We start from the raw sequence: 24,134 nt of genomic DNA, 5'->3' as shown, positions 1-24,134 counted from the left end.
TTCGCAGCGTAAAGAAGTTCATAAATCTTTCACTTGCATGTAAAACGCGTTATGGGATGCGTCGAACGTATATTAATAATGGATGGGATAAATCCATCTTTTTTGATAAGCTACTATCATAATTATATTCCAATGCAGGTTTTCTTCTACAGTAAAATATTGTTCGATATTAACAGAAAATATTGCCAGCAAGGTACACACAGTTAGGAGCAAAACTGATCACACACGCTTTAAATCAGAATAACTTTTTTATGAATGTGGACCAAACGAAAATTTAAAAGATGTGTTTGGTCAAGTCGTATAAATTATATACGTTCTGAAAATTTCATTGAAATTGGTTCATTGGTTTACGAGTTATAAACGATCAAAAGTGGTGAAAATTGCAATTTTACATGATTTTCGGATTTTTACCAACTTTGATCGTTTATAACTCGTAAACCAATTAACCAATTTCAATGAAATTTTCAGAACGTATATGATTTATACGACTTGACCAAACACATCTTTTAAATTTTCGTTACTGGCCCAGCAAAAAAAGTTTAAAAATCAATTTTTACTATTGCTTTGCACAATTCCGACCAAATGCATTTTCTCAACATATTTTTTCGACGTCATTTACTAAACTAATTCCTCTAGCCTTACAGAGAAATTAAAATCGTTTGGTCCATTCATAAAAAAGTTATCCTGATTTAAAGTGTGTGTGATCAGTTTTGCTCCTAACTGTATGCAGGCTGTCCCAAAAATGTTGGAAGAAATATTGGAAGTTGCTTTTTCCTTCACATTTCAGAGAACATTTTCGTAAAGGAAAAAGTTGCTTCAAATTTAACCATAAACGCGAAACAAATAGAATTTTATTTAATTCGTATATCGAGTGGATAATATTGAAAAGAAATACTCTCTCTCTCTCGTGCAAATATATTAATAATGTATTATAGATGACGATCAAAGATAAGAGCTTCAATTATTATGCATTTAAAAATCGATTTGGGGCACAATTAATGGACAGTTTGCTACCCCTTTATATTACACGATCCTGTCGGAGGGCTACAGTTTTTCACAGTCGAAAATCGTGGGAAAGGGTGGATGGAGAACAGTGTCGGACGATTCGATGGACGAACGAGAAAGGAACGGAATTCACGATTGGCTGGTCGAACTCTATTAACCGAGCTTGTATCATGACGTTTGCAAACTTCGTTTGTGACTCGACATAAAGCGTTCTCCCCGTTATAAGTCCGGCTTTCCATCAAACGGAAGAGCGGATGCCGAACTCACTCGTGCGAATAATTAAATCGTCAGTACGATGATTATGGCGTTGTTCAAGGATCTCGATGATTCGTCTTTGCCTACGGGAAAGCATGAAGGAATGAATTGTCTATCGCGTCGAATGCGGTCCTCGTCGTAATTAGTCAAATCGAATTGAAATTGGAGGCCCGATGAATATCATTCGCCGGAAACGCTTTTTGATGTTTTGTTTGGACACGGTAATCGTGGAATCTGATTACTTTGAAAGAGTACACGTCGCTCTGCAAGAGTTTTGCGCAATTTATCGAATTACCCGATGTAATTTAATCGCGATTTTTCCTTTCGGACAGGTTTCACTTATACTTTCGGTCATTTAATCGCTATACGCGTCGGCCAATATGCACGTTATTACGTTGTATTGTTGTACGTGCTTGCCATTTTGAAACTATAACAATTTGTTCATTTAGTCGTATGTTAGGTAGATCTTTTTTTATCAAAAACAGGAACCATTAACTTTGCGTTCAAAAATTACAATTCTTTTTTACATTCAATCTTTTTGTTTTGTTTCTACGTGAATTATTCGTAAACTTTCTTCTACAATTTTTTTTTACATTTGTACTATTTCTAAAATTTTATTTTTAGCAGTTTGTGGGGCTTTTGTTCATAAAATCTTTTAAAATTTATTCTCGCAATCTTTCAAGATTTATTTCGACAGTTTTTGATATTTTCAAAGGCCAATCATTGTTCGTACATCATTTTATTTGAGCCACAGCGGTTAATAAAAATATTCTTTGAAATGTTTATCGACAATGCAATTTTTCACAAGTACATTTTAAAGACTTAATCATCTCAGTTTTACGCCCCATTGTTAACCTGGCGGAGACGGCGAGTTAATAAAACCGTGAATAGCGAATGAAATTGTATAAGGCATCGTTAGACGCGACCGCAACACGCAGAATTTTGAATTATGCTCCCGATCTATCTCGAGCGAGTTCGAATGACACGTAAAACGAGAAGCAGCTCGCCTGATACGGATGAATATTATCACGAGACCGTGCGACCTATCTAACTTTACACTTTGAGACTGTATTTTCAGGCGGAGGAATAGTAACGACGTTCCTATTACTCGTTTCCTCCGTGACAGATACCCGATATCCCATTATCCGTGATCTAGCAGTATACTCGGAATAAACTTGGTTGACCTGAATTTTCATTGGCCTCTAATCTAATTTTAATGACACCTGATGCGATAGACAAGTGATTGCAGTATTTAAGGGATGTACAAATCCTATACAAGAATAGAGTGATGAAACCAAAATCGTTCGAACTCTCAGTGGTCACGGAAAACAATAAAAGAAATGTCTGCCATGTAAAGCACGCTGGAATGAATGTGTAATAAATCATAGCAAACCTCCTGTTATACTCGCTGCAATTAAATTAATTAGAAAAGAAGCAGGTTTTATGCTTATTCAAACAAATACATATCAAGTACATTTGATAGGTCCACTTGCTGATACAACCATTAAAAATCGAATAATTTCATATGTAACCAGCTGATTGTTCATAAAATAAAGAATTTAATCAAGATTGATTGATTATTTTGTACGATAAAAAACGGTAATCGTTGAGATTGATGAAGTTAATCGTCAATCGTTTATTAAAAAAAAGGAACCATCGAGTTTGTATTATAGACGAAATGATAATATACCTAAACTCAGTTTACAATAATTTTTTTCATTATTCATATACAGGGTGTCCCAAAATTCGTGAAAATCCCGAAAGGGGGTGGTTCCTGAGACCATTCTAAGAGACATTTTCCTTTGCACCAAAGTCAACTGCGGCTTTGTTTAGGAGTTATTAACGAAAAACACGGACCAATCAGAGCGTTAATTATTAATCAATTATCCGATTGACGATTACAATTGAAAGGAATGTGCATAATCGTTAATCGCAATTAACGACTAATTTAGAAACTCAACCATTAATAAGTATTTAATCGTTAACCGCAATTTTTTAACGACTAAACTAGGAGATTAATTGATTAACGATTAACGATTGAAGTAGAAATTTGTTCGTCAACCGTTGATTAAATTGTTGCCCAACTCTGGTTCGCAATCGGTCTGACGAGTCCAGTGGCTCAAAACCTGTCACGTGACTGAATAGCATTGTAGAAGGGGAAGGTAGAATGGGGACACAAGCTTCATAGCTTTCCTGGTTCTAATGTTAAATTGTTGGACTAACGCAGCGAGTCCTGTTCGCAGATCCATCGAAGTGCTAATTCGAGACTAATTTTCGGAGCAATCCGAAGAAGTCGTCGAAGACGAGCCCAGGCGAAATGAAGTCACGCGGAGAATTAATTATTCGAAGTGAACGCCGTTTGCCGATGGCGGGTCCATTAAAACCAGGAAATTGTTCGGGGCTTAACGTCTGGTTCGTAGCAGGGGATGTGTCGACTGTCTCCCAGCCGCCGCCGCCGCCGGCAGAAGCGTGTTTGCTAGTAAAATGCGAGCCGCGTTTCCAGCATTTGTATTACGATTGGCCACTATAATTGACGTCGAGTAATTATCCATAAATTATTTCGTCGCGTCGCCGCGGAGGCTGGTCTCTGCCGTTTCGATGTGTACCCACGAGTTATTGCGCAATCTCGTTGCGTGCCTGAAAATGGAACCACGTGTTTGCTCCTTCCTCCGCAATTATCCGCGAAGTGAACAATTTTGCAACTATTTCCGGGGACACAAATATTTCAAACGGAATTGCTAGATTTCTATTAGTATGGTAGTCACGTGGTAGAAGTCGCCTTCTGTTCGCGTCTCGTTAAGCTCCATTGATTGATGAATAGCATAAGATGACAGGGTAGAATGTTACTATGAAATAGTGGACAACGTTTGTTCGATAAGCGACTTGTTATTAGATCGATCTTGATACTCGTGATTTAGCTGCATTCACAGTCGGTTTTGCCTTCTCCATGTTGCATAATGCAGTTGTGCATCCTGTCTGGTGCGCTGACATATAAATCTTAATTTCGCAACTGTTACACGAAGATCGAGTCACTCAGTATCATATTTATTATCCAATTTTATTAACAAAGTAATGTTTGTTTCATTTTCACAGAAAGTTTGTCCTTCTTTCTGGTCTTTTTTGCATGAATCTGCATTAAGAATAAAGTAGTATGCGAGATGAATTGGACGAAGAGGGTGTTCGTCCGGATTGCTCTCTTAGCTTTCAATTGATTTCGACAGACCGCGAAAGAAACTCGCCGCAATTAATCTCTTTTCATAAGGCTTCGATTACTATCCCCTGCAATTTACAGGGTCATCGGTGCCCATTGTTTCCGAGAAATTGGAGCATTCACTAAAGTCGATATCTTGCTTTCCCTTGTCTTCACCAATGCTGAGAAGAATTGACGGACAACCTTGTGACCTAGTTCAACTCCGTCACGATTATTTAACAAGCCTTGGGCTCGATTGTTTTTGCTTCTATTCAGCAGATCATCTTCCCGTTGATGAAGCAAAAGATGTTTTACAATTTACAGGAATTTTCTTCGCTGAACCTTTTTGCAATAATGCTTTTCTTGTTTGTAGTACTTTATTCTTTATTCTTGTTGTCAACACACCAATGTGTTGTAATTAATGAATTTACTTACTGATCATCAAACGAGAACTTTTGTCTTGAAAGGTATTGTTCCCTTGAGGATAGTGATTCAACCGAAGTATTTACTTTAAGTAAATGTTCTCTTGACTTCCGACAGTGTCCTTTTAAATAATAAAGATAGTACATGTTCGTATTGTGTATCGATACGTTGTACTTGACGATGAAGTCTTCGTTGATTCGCAGACCGGCTGAATGGCATTGTGTGCTTTTGTCAATTTTCGCGATTCCAAGCTAAAGTGGGTTGTTATCGAGTCGCTTAGAAAGAGAAATGGCGGAAAGAATGGCGAATGACGGGGGAAAGGGTCCTTTTGAATAAGACGTCTTTGTATACAGATCGGGGGAGTTTCCATTCCGCTTAACTCTCATGGAGAGACTAGGGGGCTGCCGAGATTCATTTGTTCCAAATGCTGATATGTATTTATTCGAAAGGAAAAACAATTTCTGCGATTCTATACTATGTGTAAATGCTTGAAAGTACGATGCTTTACACAGTCTGTGATATTTTTAAATAAATATTTAGCAGCAATCTGCATCTTTTTGTCTATTTTTGATATGGACAAATTTTACGTGAGATTTTTATTACCACGCTTATATTAGCTTGCCGTGTCGTTGTTGTTGTTGTATGCGTCAAATCTTGTAATCGAATTTTAAACCACTTCCCGATGAGCTAGAGACTTGAAACTTTAAACATAGCTCAGAACTGGGTGACAATGCAATATTAAAAAACAAATTTTTAAAAAAAACTATGCGTTTAGGAGATATAAACTATTAAAAATTTAACCATTACACCTCCCCGCGCGACGCTCGGTAGTACATCATCGCGGCCAGCGATCCCCACTCCGCGCGCAAGCGCTTACTTAGAGCTTACCTCATTCTATACCTTACTGAGTTGGTTAGGATTAGGTCGGGGTGGAGGGCGACCAGGACAGGCGATTCTGCTCGGTAAGCGGCTCGCGGTCGTCACTACAAACCAATATGGCGGCGCCCTTACCTGTCAAAAACACTGCAATAGCTCCTGAACTAATGATCCTACAGAATGGAAACTTCGATTTGCAGTCGCCATGACACAATATTTTTCCTTTTACAAAAGATGGTTGAATGTACAGGTTGAAGTGGTAATTAAAATCGATTACAAGATATGTAAAGACTAAAAAGTAGAAAATAAAAAAATATATAAAAACAACTTTTTAAAAACCACGCTTATATTAAATTGCGCTGAAAAGGAGAAAATAATTTTTTTAGACATTAGCGACAATAAATAAAAGCGTGGAGCGCCAACGAAGATCACGTCAATATAGTTTAGCGCTCCACGCTTTTATTTATTGTCGCTAATGTCGAAAAAAATTATATTCTCCTTTTTAGTGCAATTTAATATAAGCGTGGTTTTTAAAAAGTTTGTTTATATATATTTTTTTTAACTGAACATTATTACTTTATTACAAGCAAAGAGAAAAAACTAATTTCGACGAACAGGAAATATTATGAGTATGTAAGAATAATGTTCGAATTACACGTTCATTTGAAGCGCAACTAAAATTTTTATTATTTCGGAGTACTGAAATTAATCCCGGGCAGAAGATAGTAAAATAAAGGAAGATAAAAACCCTCCGTGCGACCCTGCTTTCATGGAAAGTCATATTAATAATTCATTTCCCTACGGTTCCACCTGGAACGTTGACAGTTGCCTCCTTCGTGTTCCGTAATTTCCATGCTCTACCGGTTACTGACTCATTATAAGTCTAATTTCCCTAAATTATGACCATACTACGCGTCATACCTAACTGTTTTCAACTGGTTTGCTACTGTCCGCGCCATATGGCGTTTCATCGAGTTCTATTAACTCCTACGGGCACGGTTTGCATTTGTTGACCGGTTTATCTCCTCGCAATCTTCTCATTTCGTCCAATTAATACAAATTTCTGTCTGCTCGATATCTTGACCTTTTATTTGTTCGATGAAAACCTGTTACATATTTATAAGGTGAAAACTCGCATGGGATTGAGGTAATGGAAACATGTTCGCATGTTACTTGATCTTAGAAAACTGTAATAGAGGGGTTAACGCAAGGTTTACTCTAAAAGTGACCATTTTACATTACGAAAATAGCAAGAATGTGACTGCACACATTTTTGGGTGTATTTTTACAATTTCAATAATCGAAAATATTAGAATCCGTGAACCTGGTGTTAATGAATAATTGAATGGGAACCTCGAAGATGATTTCCAAGCTTGCTTCTGATACAGCACAATAATCAATCTCTTGATTAACGAAAATAAATCATGACAAATTGCAAATCTGAAGTTTCGTGGATCTCTTCGACGTTCAGTGCGATACATCGTAATCTGACATGGAACCAAGGACTGAAAATGTGTCAAGCAGAATTCCCATCAACTTTGGAAAGGAGAGAGAGGGAGAGAGAGAGAGAGTCGATTCGAAAACCTGTTGACCGCGGCGTGAAGGGCCACAGGTTAATTTATGCGGGTGCAGTTCTAAACACTGATCAGTGTAATTGACCAACGGACAAGGTAACGAGATTTCTGGATTAATGGCACGGCTCGTTACACGTCTCTCGTTGCCTGGTGTTTCTATCCAATTACGTAATAGCCGCGATCCGAACGCGAACCGATGCGATGGCGATGACCACGTTCGCAAAATAAACGACGATCGTTCTCTCGGCCTTTGCCTATCCGCGTGTACGGTTCTCTCCCCCACTCGTTATATTATCGAAGTGTATCGGCTCGTTGGCACGTGCTCCCGAAGAAGATCGCGCTTATTAATTAACCGTGCGGCGGAACGTGGGAAACGGAGAAAGGGAGAGAGACCTCTTCTTCGGGCAGCGGCGGTGGAGAACAAGAAGAAGAAGAAGAAAAAAGAAAGAAAAGATCTTCTACTCTCCCGGCCGACGACGAAGAGAAGTCTGGTGGAAGAACAAGTCGCAGATAAGATCGCCGGTAATGAACTATCCGGGTCCGGCGTGGTTCTAATGAGGACCGTAGGAAGTAATCTCGCTGCAAGGAGCGGGAAGAAACATGCTCCGCTCTCCACGGTTACTCTCTTTTGCGCTTTCGACACGAACGCACCGACCACGCTTCAAATCCCCGAGCAACGAGGACCTCTCACCTGTCCGCCGACGCTCACCTTTCCTCCTTTCGATGGCCCCGCACTCGGCCACTTCACTTTCCGCGGGCTTGCGACCGCATTTACTGGACCGTGCGAATGCGAAATTTCCGCGTCGCTCTCACCCTACTCTTCTGTTCTCTGAATTCTCCTGTATTAACAGTGCCGGGCAATACGATACGATATTGATATTGATTGACTGCGGATGTTTATGCAATTTTCAATTTCTGTAGACAAATTTTAACACTTGGTTCACGGGACCCGTCAAAATGATGCGTTCTAATACTTCTAATTTGCGATTATTAAGATTGTAAAGAAGGCTCTATTTGTTTAGAATTCGTGCAATTTCTGTTGCAATATGTGTTTGGATAAAGAAACTTGTAGAATCAATTTCCATGCTAGCAACGTCATTGCACAATTGTTGAAAATTCTTATAAGGCATACATAAAGATCCGCAGTCTATTGATGAATATTCTGGTCCGGTCTATTTGACCGACGCACAGTGCGTCGGCCAAGAGGGGAAAAATAAAAAAATCAATATTTTTAAAATGTATATCTGTTTACATGAATCTATTTTAAAAATACCATTTATTCATGAACATTCGCCAGAAAAAAAAACTGAACATCGATTGAAAAAAAACATGTTCCTTCCGTCATAATCCGACACGCCAATTTTTCTTGTGTTATAACCTGAAGTACGCGCATCTTTAGAAAGCGTTATACAACATGTTGAAAAGCCAAAAATTGAATAATTTGCGATGGATCATTTAGTTCAAGGTGTGTACTAATTATTTTGGCGCTCCCTAGCGGTTTTTACAATGATTATTTATCGTATTTTATTGATTCAAAGTGATCCGTTTGTTAAAACGCGAAATCGAAAATTCTTATAACTTTAACCAAGTTTTTCTCAAAAAAGCTAAAACATGTCTTGTGATTTTTGCTAGAAAATATTCGTAGGACTATTCTTTACCGAATTCTATAAAAGTTTTCTGCTCCTACTTGCTCCCCCTAATTTTAAAAAATATTTATTTAGGAAGACACCCAGAAACCACGTAAGCAGAGATTTTCGAGAAATGGTTATTATTATCATTATTATTTATTATAAAATCGTACGAAAATAAACACGTTACTAAACAGTCGATTTTGACTTTTGACTTTTGTTTCACTTGTAGTAATACATATAATCAATACCACTGTATACGGTACGCCAACTTTGGATGCATATATCTTGACAACGGTTTATGCAAAAATAATGTTTTTGTACTGTTTTGAAAATGTTTTAACCTCACCTATTAGAATACATAATCAAAAATGTACATTACCGTATGAAATTTTAAAAGTGACCTTCATAGAGCTTCTCAAGGTTACAACAATACCAAACAAATACAATCACCAAATAGTCCTCCTTATACCCTATAACTTTTATTTGAAACATTTTATTATATGACTTATAGTTTTTAAGATATGGAATTTTGTCCAAAAAACGGGCATTCCGACGCAGTGTGCGACGTCCGGCTTCCTCCACAATGCAGTGGAAAACGGAAGGGGAAAGTTTGCAAATTGAAATTTATTACGAATCTGAAATTCCCGCAGGGACATCGTGCGTACTAAACGGGCTATGTGTGTGTAAAGATAAAACTAAAATGAAATAGTCCAATTCTGCGACAAGAAAAGCATACGTAGGCCGGAGGCAGGGGCGTACGTGACGTCTTTGTATGATATTCCGAATATACACTCCCTTTACCTTGCTTCCTACCTCTCGGAATAATTCTCGCCACTGTTGGAGCAGATTTCTGAATTTATGCCGGAAACGTATTGTACCGTGCATTATATTCTTAAACCAATTTTCCTGTCATTATTCCTCGGGAACAGTTTCTTTTGTTAAAAAGTGATAAAGCGAGTCGAGTAGTATTATTGTACGTTATACTATACGTGTGTACTTTATAAGAATAACAATGCCCGAAATTACCATAAAGAAATCTTATAATTATGTCATAGTAATGAGAAACTGATGCACGATAGCATTTTAGGATTAATAAAAGAAACAATTTACGTGATTATATTCATAGATATATTATTTATTTACAGAAAAGCGTAAAATTATGTAGTTTAACAAAAAACGAACTGTGAAATTTCCAAAAAGCCACACGTTTTTTAAGTAGATAACATCGAGATTTTTTTAAAGTAGATAACATCTAGATTATCGAAAATTTCTTCTACATATACAAATTAATACTCAGTATAATTGCCATTTCTTCGAATAACGACGAAAATTCGATTAGGCATTGATGAAGTCAAAGTACATACAAAGAGTTTCTGCTTCGATGGATATCAACGCTTCGTTCACCACAATCCATAACACAGAAACAGAGTTGTACTGTTTATACACTTGCCATATACTTTCATGGATTGAGGCGTTACCATGCTGAAAAATAAATTTGTCAGTCTCAATTTCTTCTGAAAAACTCATTATTATGACATAATTATACGATTTCGCCAAAAAATCAGAGGTGGCTTCATGGTAATTTCGGGCAGTGTATTTTTAAGGAACACGAAATTAATGTATTGAAAATTTCAAGAAATAAATGAAAAAATTTTCCTACAATCACTACACTTTCTACAAATCTGCAACAACATTGAAGTTTGTTAATATCTTCAGTGACCCAGTAAAAAATGATAAAATCACCGAAACCATTTTGAATCGCAATGTAATAATTTGATTGTCAGTCTCTCGAATGTTGGGAACGAAGTGTGAGCCAAGAGAATGCAAATAGAAATTTCATAAATTGCAGAATAGTTTGCAGGCAGTCTGGAATTTTACAGTGCGACCCTTATTTGCAGCATCCGTAGAGGGATATGTCGTTGTCTTTACGATTGTCGCGAGAATTTACGTCACCTCGCATTTTACACCGTTACCCGAGAGCTGGTTCTGCTCTACTTGCAACCGGAAACTTTCGAAGAAAGCTTTTTCCAGTGGGCGGAACCGTAATTGCATTTTGTCGTCGATTGAATCTTTGGCGGGTTAAAAAGACTTGCAGCAGAAACCAGAGATCTTTATGGACTGTGGCGTGAGCTGCAAACAAAGCCGCCAATGTTATTCTTTGAAGCTCTTTTGTAACAACATTCTTTGTGAGAAGTACTGTCATTTTTATATTATTTCACTGCTGCGATACCGTTCTTTTGAAGACCTTTTAATATTATTTTAATTGGAAGCTTCTGTCGTTCAGTGAATGTTCACTCGCCTCCAAAATATATTTTTACGTGTAATTCTTACATTCTAATACATATACAGTAAATCCTTGATCTCAGAAAAATCCTCGGCTCCGTGCTGTTTCTTAGATCCTGTAGTTCTACTGGAATAAACTGAGTAAATAAATCTACTGAATAAATTTGTACAATTCAAGAAGAATGTATTCTCGTTGGCGAGGCAAACAGAATTGTCAATCATTCTCATATTTTTATAATCTCGGGATTTGAAAAAAACGTGTCTCGATCATCAAAGGACACATGATTGTATTAGGTTGGAAAGAAAGTTCTTGCGGTTTTTATTATAAAATCAAAATAACAAAAACCGTAAGAACTTTCTTTCCGACCTAATACATTCTTTACACTATTAACATAAAGTACGATCGAAGCATGAAAGCAGTGGATATTAGATTTTCTTAGATCGTACAGTTCCCGTTTTCAGTGACCTTGTTCGGATTAGAATTCTAATTGCAAAGCCCACGTTTTACGTGCTCCGTTTCGCTAGAAATAGACGCAAACAATGACTGTTCCTTCGTGGAATGTACAGTGTACAGCTCCGACAACCTGTACAAATTCTGCTGCTCTCCGCGTTCTCTCGTTCTACCGTTTCTTTCCCTTATCCGTCTGCACCGTTTCTTGGTCGATGCAGAAGTTCGCGGAACTTGCGAACCCTCCGAAGTATCATCCCAGACCGAACTTCCCCACAATACGATGCAATACCATGACACTCGAGCATCGGAATTGCCGCGTAAACCACACGAGCCGCTGGAACAAAGCATCCCCGGACATTTTCAAAGTTGTTCCGCGTTAATTACACCCGGGGAAGTTGTTAAGACGATCGCGTAGAACCGTATCGATTGCCGCTGTTCACCGTGATTCAGATACTTACTTGCGGTTATAAAACTTTCTCAATCGTTTTATTCAACAGCCGATACAGGAAAGTATTGGAAAAAGACGACGTTTATGTTGACGCTTTCATGTCGATAAATCGTAATGAAGTATTGTGCATTTATTCATTAGGAAACCTTGTTTGTTTAAACGTGATTCATTCACAGAATTTTCCCCACCGAGTACTAAAAGCTATTAAAATGTTTTAGCTTATAAAAATGACAAGGCTCTATTTATTTATATTTTGTGCGATTTTTATCCCAATATGTGGTCGAATAAAAAATGTATCGGATCAATAATATTGTAAAATGAAAAATATAAAACCCTTAAAATTAGAGAGTGTTAAAAGTTGGTCCAAATTGTTAGCAACTTATTGATTTTAACTATGAAGCAAAAACGAGTGAAGTGTTCTCCTAGAATTGCGAGATTGTGCCTAGGATGCAAGAGTTAGGAACACCGGGAGAATTTCAATAAAATGAGAATAGTATTGCAGTGAGCGGCCGTAAAATTCGCTGCAGTCTTGCCTGACAAAACCCTCGGGCGAGAGATCAGTTTTACGATCCGATCGCGAAAGCTTTCGGAAGATTTCGTGCATCGAAGTCACCGGGGCGCTCTAATCCACCGATTCCGGCTGAGATCGGTTTCGTTCGTAGCAATTCCCGCGAACCTCCGGCTCGATTTTCCGACGAGCCGATGATTAAAGGCGAGCTCCGGTCGGATTAAGAATTCCAGACGAATATTACCGGAGCAACTTCAGAGAAAGGTTCCCTGGCGAAAGGCCAGGAATCTGAAAGACCTTACACCGCAGAGTCGTCATCGTGATCGTTTGAGCGGGCGCGCGTTGCGTTCTCGTCTTCAGCAATATCAGTGAGCATTGTGCATTGTCTGCCGTGTATATTCGAAGCCTTCATTGCTCCGTCGGTTCTCCATGCATATGGATGCGCGCCGTATGCACTTTTCTATGCCTGGGCCGCGGAGAATGGTCGGCCATCGCGTGCCTACAAAGACGGGCGCATCGGGAAGAAAGGGAAAAATGAAGATACGCAGCGCTTCGGGAAGCTCCGGGGAGCACCGCGCGTTTGTCGATCACGAAGAGCCTCGAGATGTCACCGTCGCCTTTGAGAGCTCCGTCGGGATTCCACGCACAGCTGAATTTCAATATCAAGGAACACACGACCACGTTATGCCGGCCTTTGTCGGCCAAAGGGTGCATTAGGGGCGACAACGAGGCAGCCATTCCTCTTTACCCAATTGGGTAAAGATGCGCGGGACACCGGGGTTAGAAGTAACGATTTGCTTCTGGGCTACGATCGTGCGAAATTATTATTTACAACAAAAATTTACAATAAGAATTCCTATTCCAAAGTCTTAGGGGAGAGCTGCAGAATTTAGAGTTAATTAGTACCACTGGTAAACAGAAGTCTTAATCTTCAAAAGAAAGACTTCAAACGTCACTAAAAACTGAAAAAAATTTCTCGTAAATGGAACTGCCACTGATTTGAAAAGATTAAAACCTCCTCTTTACATGGAATCCCTAAAAATTGATGTGCGACATTTTTTCACTGTTTTATTGAGAAAAGATGAGGAACAAGTTCTTGAAATTACTACCGTTAACACTTGAAATACTATTCTTCTAAAAATGCATAGTGGTTTAACCAAGTGTTGGTCCAAATTCGACTACCTTCCTCTACATAGTTATCTGACATATCGCACCTTCGCAAGAAAAGTGACGCAACTCAAAGATGCAGCATTTGAGAAAAATCAATTTAAAAAATACTATAAAATTTATATTGAAATAGCGTAAGCTTCTTTTAAATTTCAGGTATGTATGATAAATTGCTAGATAGAGATGTGACGCTTTTCGTGCACATGTTGGGTCACTTCATACATATTTTTCAATGACATAACCTCAAAATTGCCATTTTTTGACTTGTGTCACTTTTCTTGCGGGGTTGCGATATGTAATTGGTATTAAACCAAAAAATACCATTTATGATTCGCTGTTCATGTCGAAATTTATACAGTAATTCTGTTGTAAGTTCACGGATGACTTTCTAAAGAGGTCTTCTGTAATGCTGAAATTGTTAGCGACTTCATGTCCGGCTTACTTAATATTAAAATTGCTTGTTGTCTTGCGAACAATTTGATGCAAAGATACTTTTAATCCGACGGTAGTGAATGTGGTATGAAAATTTTGTTCGCCGTGGGGAAACGCCCGCGCAGTTGAATGGGAATGGAGGAAATGGAAATGTCTGATACGCTTTAAGATACCAATAACTTGTGGATACCAGTGTACAAGGGATATTTCCCGATAAGGAACGAAAGCTTTATAGAGGCCACACGAGGTTCCAGGAACCCTTAAACCCGGCGCAGCCGGGAGAAAACGCGGAAATAATACGTCCTTGGACCGAATCGAGGGAACATAAGCCAGACGACGAAAGAAAAAAAATTTATCGGCGGGTAAGATCAATAAATTACAGAAATCTCTAGCCTGTCTGAGATTTCGCTCGACCATACTTCGTTCGAAGCATGCGGCCTATACATTTTTCAATATCTAGTGAATCTCTAGAGCAACATAGTAAGGTGCTGCGCGATGTAATAGGAACAGGGGTTGGAATTTACGTCACGCCCCTCGTACATCTGAGACGGAATGGTAAAACATGTAAAAGAAACTTTGCTCTCGTCGCGCTGCGAGTTCAAGAGTGGAGACGAAAGTTCGGCCCGGAGAGTTTCGAGAGTTTCGTTTAAAATTGATTTTTGATGGATGCAGAGCACGAAGGGACCTGCCATAGAAATTGCCTGCACATGACTCCACATACAAAAATGCTCCTCGCGTAATATGGATTTTTGAGACATTAGAGATCGTTTTGCAGGAGCACCTGAATGTTCGCACGTTGGTGCAAACGATACACAGGACATGTACAAATATTTTTAAAATTATACTCGAGAAAAATTCCTGAAATTAATGAAATGTTTAGGAAACAAGTGGTCGAAAAAGCGGTTCATCTTGAGGAATTGAGTAAAAGAAAACGAAGATGAACAAATTAGTTCATGACATTTAACACTAAACTTATCGACCATGAAAAGTGACTGATGTGCATTGTATTATAAAAATGACAAGATTAGATTTATTTATATCATATGTGCGATTTTTTTATTCTAATACAGAGGGTGAACCACGAAAATGTTTTTATCACATAAAGCATGGTTTCAAAAGAGCTTCCACGTGATTATAGAAATTTCTTTCTAAAAAAAAATAAAAACAATTTTTTTATATACTACCTACCGAATTCGCCTTGAAATCCTCTAACAGATAGGCGTAAAAAATTATAGGTGTACATTTGCAAAAAATTGAAGGCGACCTTGAAAAATCATGAAAAAAGTTGATAAAACATTTTCGATCGGGCTGCTAATAACAGAGTAATCTCAATTGGCCACGATTCCAGGTTCACCCTGTATAAACTGGAATAAAAACATGTATTCGATCAATCCCCATGAAAACACATTTATAATCTCGATAATTGGTAGGTTTAGTGTTAAAAAAAAGTGAATTTTTCCTTGTGTAATTTCGCATCGTGAAGATCGTGAGGCTACATTGAAAACAATCGCGATTCCCTGGCAATGTATTCCGATCCGAGTATCAAGATTTTCATTAGCAGCGAACACGACGGTGACGTCGCGAAATTCTCCGTGGTTTCACGCGACCGTTAATTCGACGGAGTTTCTTTCGCGTCTCGTTCATTTAGGCGTCTATGCTGCCGCACGTGCGGCTGCGGTTGTAATCCGCAGTTCGTGCGCGAGCACTCTGCAGGAGAAACAGTTTCGCTACGTCTGGAACGTCGAATCGATATCTGTTCAGCCCTTGCTCCGACTATGAGTAGTGCGTTCAGTGGGTACTTTCTGTCACCCTTTTTTTCCCCTGCGGGCGAACTGCCGGTGAAAAATTATGGTTGTTCTCATCTCGTAGCTTCGCACACTGCTCTTCTAATCTGATGTAACCCTGTTCAATCTGTGACGTTTCTCGAAAAAGTTCTGTAACTTTTCTCATCCCTGACTGAAATAGATAGGTTCATCAGACGGATTCTCATGTATCTACAATTTAGTATGAAACGATACTAAAGGTCGCACGATAAAGATTAATGGAATTTGTCGACGGAGCATCTTTACATACGAACTGTCGATCTTCATCATGTTTATTTCTGGTCCCTGGTTGAATAATTAAAATTATCTTTCAGAAAAAGTGATTGCTCCATTTCCCAGAATGTCTTCGACCCGAAACTTAATTTTACATTTTTATTGATTCCTCGTAATAATTGAAACCTCGATCGAAAAGAGATGGCTCTTTAAACGTTCCAACATTAATTAACCGCTGACCCAGCTACGTCGTTGAACCGTTAATGGAACAACTTGGATAATCAGAGTTTGCTAAAAATTCTTTCCCAACGATGTAGAAAAGTTTGATGGTTTGATGAACTTCCGGCCGGAATTCTTCTCGAAGTTATAATTAATGTAGTACCGGCAAGTAACTCAGTTTTTCGCCGATGTTTTGTCGAGCGGGCTAGCAGGATTTCTTGCTCAACCATGAACTTCAGATTCGGGGAATCTTGTATTAAAGATTTGCTGACTTCAAGCTATGTACATATGCATAATTATGAAAATGGCCCAAGTCAAAATTTAAAAAAATTTGTTTTTCAGTTATTTCACACATCACATTATTTTAAATTAAATTAATTCAACGTAATTTTTACGATATTGTCAGAAATGAACCGTTGGATAGTACATGTTATTTCAACATTATAAACAATTCATTTAGTGTTAATATCATTTTAGTGTTTAGATAAAGGGTGTCTCAAAATGACCTGACATTTTAAATTGCGCGTCATTTTTCTTGTGGCGAGAAGTCTTCCCGGCATCAGGAAGTATTGAGGTTTAGTCATGCAGAATTACACCGTCGAGCAACGCATAGAAATTGTGAAAATTTTGCAGAGACGGTTCGAAAAGTCCGCACGTCTTTTGGTCATCGTAACGCACCATCTCGCAATACTGTGGTGCATGTAATCACAAAATTTGAGGATAGTGGTTCAATTCTGACCGCGAAAAGCAGTAGCCGTCGTCGTACTGGTCGGTCGAATGGAAATACATAGCTGCAGTGAGTGCGAGTGTTGACGAAAGTCCTTCCACCTCGATTCGACATCGTATTCAGCAATTGAACATTTCAAGATGGTCTGAGCAGCGAATTTTGACGAAAGATCTGCATTTGCATGCTTGCAAGATCCAATTGACACAAGAACTGCAGCCAGCAGACCGTACATTCGCCAATCGGATATTGGAGCATCAACAAATTGATGGTGATTTTCCGAAGAAAATCATCTTCAGCGATGAGGCGCATTTTCAACTGAGTAGCTACGTAGATAAACAAAACTGTCGAATTTTGTGATTAAATGCACCACAGTGTTGCGAGATGGTGCGTTATGATGACCAAAAGGCGTGCGTTCTTTTCGAACCGTCTCACAGTGCGCCATGCAATGGACAAAAATCAAAATAATCATGGTTCGATTCTAATCTAATTATCCAACAAAATCATCAGTCGGTATGTAAAGAATGTGTATGTAAAAAGTAGTATCCAAGAAAATCAATAGGGGATCAGTAACAGCCAAGAGTTTATTGTAGTATAAATACTAAAAAGTTAGATTACTCGTGCCCTAATTGCTCTTTTAGGTTCGTTTTTGTTTTAAACTGTTGGTTACAACTTAGGTATGGAGAATTTGACCAGAGGTATGCATAATTTTAACTGGAAATTTAGGAATTGCGTTTTTTCCTTAAAATGCAATTTATAAAAAAACGGTTCAAAACATCCTGTAATTTTGGCTGTTCTGTATCAACAAGATGTTGTAGTATATTGCTATATAATTTTTTTCTGCGATATAAATTGCAACACTCGATGTTATTTAATTTTTAGAGAAATGCATTCGTAATCGCGATTTGGTTGAAGCTTGGATGTCCGAACACACTTATTCCCAGAAATGATCAAAAGTTAGACAAAAACTCTGTTCTCTATGAAACGTGAACGTTATATCACACGAAGTGGAAAAGAGAAAGAAGATTACCATTATTTTTTTTACTAGTAAAAAATACGGTGTTGTGTATTGTCAAATAATTATGCATTATAGTTAGATATAATTAAATTTAGCCATATAATTAGAAAATATTTCGAACAGAAGTTGTACAGTATACAGTTGACAACAAATTGCAATAACAACTGATCATAAAAAACTCTTCATTAAAAAAAAATAAGAATAAACTTTTTTACTAATGGAACCTTATATTTTTGGTGCATTAATCGATGCATCTCTGTATTCCCTTTAAAAAATTATTAAGGTACTTAGGTCAAAAATTGATTACTTTAGAAGTTATGATTTTTGTCTCGAATGTCCATTTACATGCCGCACTGTGGCGTCTCTGCAAAATTTTCACCATTTTTGTAGTGAATTTTCTCAATTCGTTGCTCGACCATGTAATTCTCCATGACTAAACCTCAATACTTCCTGATACCATTTGTCAAAGATTAGTGCTCTATGTTCGCTACAAAAAAAATGGTGCGCATTTTGAGACACCCTTTTATTATCGAAATATTTATCCATGAAAAATGTATTCTTAAAATACGAACTGTACATAAAAATACATATATGTACAGTATATGCATAAATGTATATTATGTATAAAAAGTTGGAGTGCACCTGCAGCTAACGAAATCCATTCCAAGATGGCGACGAGTATAACTCGCCGGGCTCATATCAAGTAATTAGTGTAGTTTAAAAGAACGTATTGTGTTAGTCCGACGAGCTTACCCGTCGCGACTCGCGGTTTTCCGTCATATTTACGGCGGCTAATATATTAGACGCTTCTTCTAACCGTAATGTAATCCGCGTCAGTGACAAATGGCGGCGGCAACGCGTTTTTCTACATCCATTCTGGTTACGCCAGCGTGTTTGCGTTACGCAATCGTTCGCCGTCGAAATTACTTTTCCAGACGGCAGCAAAAGAGCGAGGAACAATAGGGATCGCAGCACTCTCGCCTTGTAATTTCGTAGCTGTAATTTTCGCGTGGCTCCTCTGCCTTCAGAAGAGAGAGATTTAAAAACCATCTGTGTACCCCCTTTTTTCCTGTTTCGGTTTACGTGGCCGCGCGACGGCCACAAAAGAATTCCCGGCTCGATTTCCCCGAAAAAACGTTACCGTTCTCAACCGTGCTTTATCGACGCGAAATGTTTCGATCTCGGCAAACATTACTCAAGTTCCCATTGAACCTTTTGTTTCGCTTCTTTGCAGCGTACCTCGAAAGAAACTCGAATGTTAAATGCCCGCAGGTACAACGCCATTATTTTTCGGAGAGTTCCATATTATTCTAAAATGGAAAGATTTTTTAAATGGATGCGATTCATTAAACTAGCTACATTCAACACTAGGTTTATGGAACTCTAGAAATAATTATCCCCAGTGTCTATCCTCAAACTTTTTGCCATTTTCTCAATAATATATACCCAAAGAAATAAAGGTACATAATTCGTGAGAGAAGCATCTTTATAATCTTAATAATTGCAAATTAAAACGGATCCCGTAAACCTAGTGTCAAAAGCGGCAATTTTATGCTTCCGGTTTTTTTGAAAAATCGATTTTGCAACCAACAAACTCTGAAATAATTCACTGACGTGTGTGCTAGCTGCTACATAGAATGTCCATGCATCTTTTCGTAATTTTTTGTTAAGCGGAACAGAAGAAATAATTCAATAAACGGTGCTATTCATTAAACCAGACCACATTTAAAATTGACAAATTTATGCTTCCAGATTTTTAAAAAATCGATTTTGCAACCAAAAATTCGGGAATAATTCACTGTCATGTGTGCTACCAGGTAGAATGTTCGTGAATTTTTTCGTAATTTTTTGTTCAGCAGAACACGAGAAATAGTTCAATAAACCGTGCGATTCATTAAACCAGACCACATTTAAAATTGACACTTTTATGTTCCCAAATTTATTAAAAAATCGACTGCAACAAAAAATTCTGAAATAATTCACTGTCGTGTGTACTACCAGGTGGAACGTTCATGAATTTTTTCGTAATTTTTTGTTCAGCAGAACCGGAGAAATAATTCAATAAATCGTGCTATTCATTAAACCAGACCACATTTAAAATTGACAATTTTATGTTTCCGAATTTATTAAAAAATCGACTGCAACGAAAAATTTGAAATAATTCACTGTCGTGTGTACTACCAGGTAGAACGTTCATGAATTTTTTCGTAATTTTTTGTTCAGCAGAACCGGAGAAATAATTCAATAAATCGTGCTATTCATTAAACCAGACCACATTTAAAATTGACACTTTTATGTTCCCGAATTTATTAAAAAATCGACTGCAACAAAAAATTCTGAAATAATTCACTGTCGTGTGTACTACCAGGTAGAACGTTCATGAATTTTTTCGTAATTTTTTGTTCAGCAGAACCGGAGAAATAATTCAATAAACCGTGCTATTCATTAAACCAGACCACATTTAAAATTGACACTCTTATGTTTCCCAATTGTTAATAAAATCGACTTTGCAACCAACAATTCTGAAATAGTTGACTGTCGCGTGTGCTATCAGGTAGAACGCTCACGAATTTTTTGAACATATAAATTAACATAAATATTGATATTAATATTACCAACGATAAAGTCTATAAAGTCACTACCATTGCAACTCGAATGTCTGAATTATTTAAAGTTAGATCATGAAAAAGCAATTGCTGCGCAGCGTTCTCTTCGGAGCGCAAATAGCGGGCACGTTGGATCCATTATACTACTACAGAGCGGTATGAGATGCATTACTCATTGTACAATAAGACCTCGATTAACCGAGCCGCGTTTATCCGGGATCTCGATTATCCAGGACCTTGATTATTCAGAACATTCTAGAGAAAATGTATACGTAACAGTCTTTGTTCGTCGTGTATTCGTTACTTCCTCAATTCGTGATACGGTAGTTATTAGCCTTTACAAATGGTGAAAGATTGGATCCTGGATAAAACACTTTCGACTGTGAAGTTCGCACAATCGGAGCTGTGTCGGAAACAAATGCGAGTCTACATTATGTTGGAAAAGGAATGCATTCCCCGGTGAAAGAACCTATACATATTGCGTGAATAAATTAATTTCACGGATCCATTGCAGAATAAAATGTGTACTCGGAAAATTAATGAATTACAACGTAGATTTGTATTGTAAGCAGACTCCGAATCTTTATGTAAAATAAAAATTGTCGTCAGTTTATTGTGAGAAACAGGAGTTAATATAAAAATGTATTTCTTCTTTTCACAATTTTAATAAAACTAAATATATTCATTTTCGTTATAAATGCATAAAATATGTAATCTAATTATGAGCTTATGTTATATATTACCCAATAAAACTTCTTTTGATTAAGTCAGTCAATCGAAGATTTACCGGCTTGCTCAGTCTATTATCATTGCAAATTGCAAATTATCATTAGATGCAGAAATAGAGGTAATTACTAACCTTTTTGCTTACAAACCTTGTAGTTGTAAAAAACAAAAAATTGCAGTAATGCATGGGTACATTTTTAGCGTAAACATCATAAAAACAATTCATGCTTTTTTCCATGCTTACGTAAGTTTACTCCGTTCGTATTCGCAGACGTTCACAGGGAACGGAATGACATTGAAAATCGAACTGCGCACTTCAGATGCCGATGACCTCCCATTGATCGCGGAGAACATTACACCGAGATGGTATAGCATTTCGAAGAGCTAGTAGTTTGTCTTTGACGGTAATATTTACCTGCTTAGGGAAAACCTACTGTAGTACGATCGATCCCTCGAGATCAGTTTGCCGCGAACATCCGCGTATCACGCATCGGCGAGCAGTCGTTTCGGAAGTAGTACTCGTTTTTTCTGAAAATTTTCGACAATCGCTTTTACTTGTATCCGTCTTTATGTGTCTTTTACAATTTTTCAAAATTCTTACCTTTTTCTATTTCTGTACCTTTTACGCGTCACTCCACACTTACTATTATCTTCGCTATATTGTCGTGTTGTTTCACGTGTCGTTGTATATTTTCGTTCGACAATGCATCAGAAGACAATAGTACACGCTCGAACGAGCTCCGGGAATATTTCGTGAAACTCGCAGTGTTGGCGGGGAAGAAAAATGGAGATTTCGAAAGTGAGTGAAAAATAAAAAAGTCTTGTTCATCCGACTTACACTTTCTAGAATATTTTTATTTATCCACAGTCTATCGATAGTGAAGCAGTGAATTGTCTTAGATATCATCAATTATATGTATAGTTGTAAGAATGGTCCGCCGTCTGAGGGTTAATATAAACTCGTCAATTTATGCAAGTGGCTCTAATAATTTGATCACCCACAGGACATTGCGAGTCTGAAGTAGTACGGGTGGGGTGGACAGCTATTGTAACGTGAAATATATTTGATAAGACTCGAATTTCCCTTCCCCTCAAACTTTGGCACCTGTCGTGTATAATTCTACTCGTTTTTATGTGAAAAGGTCAATACACGATCTAAGAAAAAGCACGGACCCGAGTGTTTTTCTGAGATCAAGGCTTTACTGAAACAGATAAGAGCTTAGAGAGGACAATTCTAACACTAAACCTACCACTGCCGGTCAAATGACCGGTTTCATATTTTTCATTTCACCATTATTGAAATTATGAAGTTGCTCACATCGAAATTGATTCGATCAATTTCTTTATCCAAGCGCATACTCAGCGCTCGGTAGAGGTTTAGTGCTAAAGTTCAGCCGAAAATCAGGCCACGATTGACAATTTTAATGGTATCACTGAATTTAAAGTTCAAAATGCGCGAAGTGCCGTCTGCCGCAAGCATGGCTACCAGTTGCGTACGAGCAGTGACGTCCGGCTCGAGCCGCGGTGATTTCGAAATTAGGTAATTAATTTAGTGGCCCGTCGGGGGCACGCTTTCCAGATGACGACGGTCGCCGTTCTCGATCCCTGCACGTACCTCGAACCCTTGATCGCTTCAAGTGGCGGCCGCCTAGTTGCGTAATACACAGATACATTTTGAGTAATGTTGTTAAGCGCCGGGGACATTAATCGCCGACACGTGGACACGAGTTACGAGGACGCAACAGTTTATCGATCGGGTCCCCCTTTTTACGCTCCGGAAGATATTTCGAACGATTAAATTCTGCCCCTCTGTGTGCCGCACTCCTTTGCTCGACCACCCTGCAATTTCATAGTAAACACGCAACCGTTGCCTTGTTTCCACAGATTTTCGAGAACGTTGCCTCGTGTGGCGAAATTGCAGAGCGATGGCAATTTATTTCGTATACACCTTGTATTTCCTATGACCCCGTAAACAATGTTCATTTCATAAAATAAATCGTTTCGTTGTCGCGGATTTCGAATTACGGCTGATTCGCTCAGTCAACATGCCAAGTTTGGAAAAACCTTGTACTACAGTAGGACCTCGATTAAACGGAACCCGATTATAATCAGATATACGTTTAAATATGATTATGTTATGAAGGGAAATAAATTTTAAAAAATAAAAAATCTATATAGGAATATAATGTACATTTTGATTATGTCCCTCGGGTCTCGATTATCCATCGGGCTTAATTTATCCGGGCTGTTTGTCTCCCGACCAAGCCTGTTAATCGAGGTCCTCTACTGTATTTTCTTGTGACCCCATAAACATCCACGATCTACTAATCACCACGACAAAATCCCGCAATGTTCATTTCATCATATAAATCGTTTCGTTGTCGCGGATTTCGAATTACAGCTGATTCGCTCAGTCAACATGTCAAGTTTGGAAAAACCTTGTACTACAGTAGGACCTCGATTAAACGGAACCCGATTATAATCAAATATGCGTTTAAATATGATTATATTATAAACGGGAATAAATTTTCAAAAATAAAAAATCTATTTAGGACTATAATG

At 38.0% G+C, this 24,134-nt stretch overlaps 1 protein-coding gene across 1 annotated transcript in view; it reads left to right on the top strand.

The window, feature by feature from the left end:
• Positions 1-24,134, top strand: part of LOC143209981 (uncharacterized) — a 154,505-nt gene that overhangs the window by 36,495 nt on the left and 93,876 nt on the right. The window lies entirely within an intron of this gene.

Source organism: Lasioglossum baleicum, chromosome 1, assembly GCF_051020765.1.
Source record: "Lasioglossum baleicum chromosome 1, iyLasBale1, whole genome shotgun sequence".
In the NCBI taxonomy this organism is placed as follows: Eukaryota; Metazoa; Arthropoda; class Insecta; order Hymenoptera; family Halictidae; genus Lasioglossum; species Lasioglossum baleicum.
The sequence above is the reverse complement of the archived record's forward strand: the minus strand, read 5'-3'. Positions and strand labels throughout refer to the sequence as shown.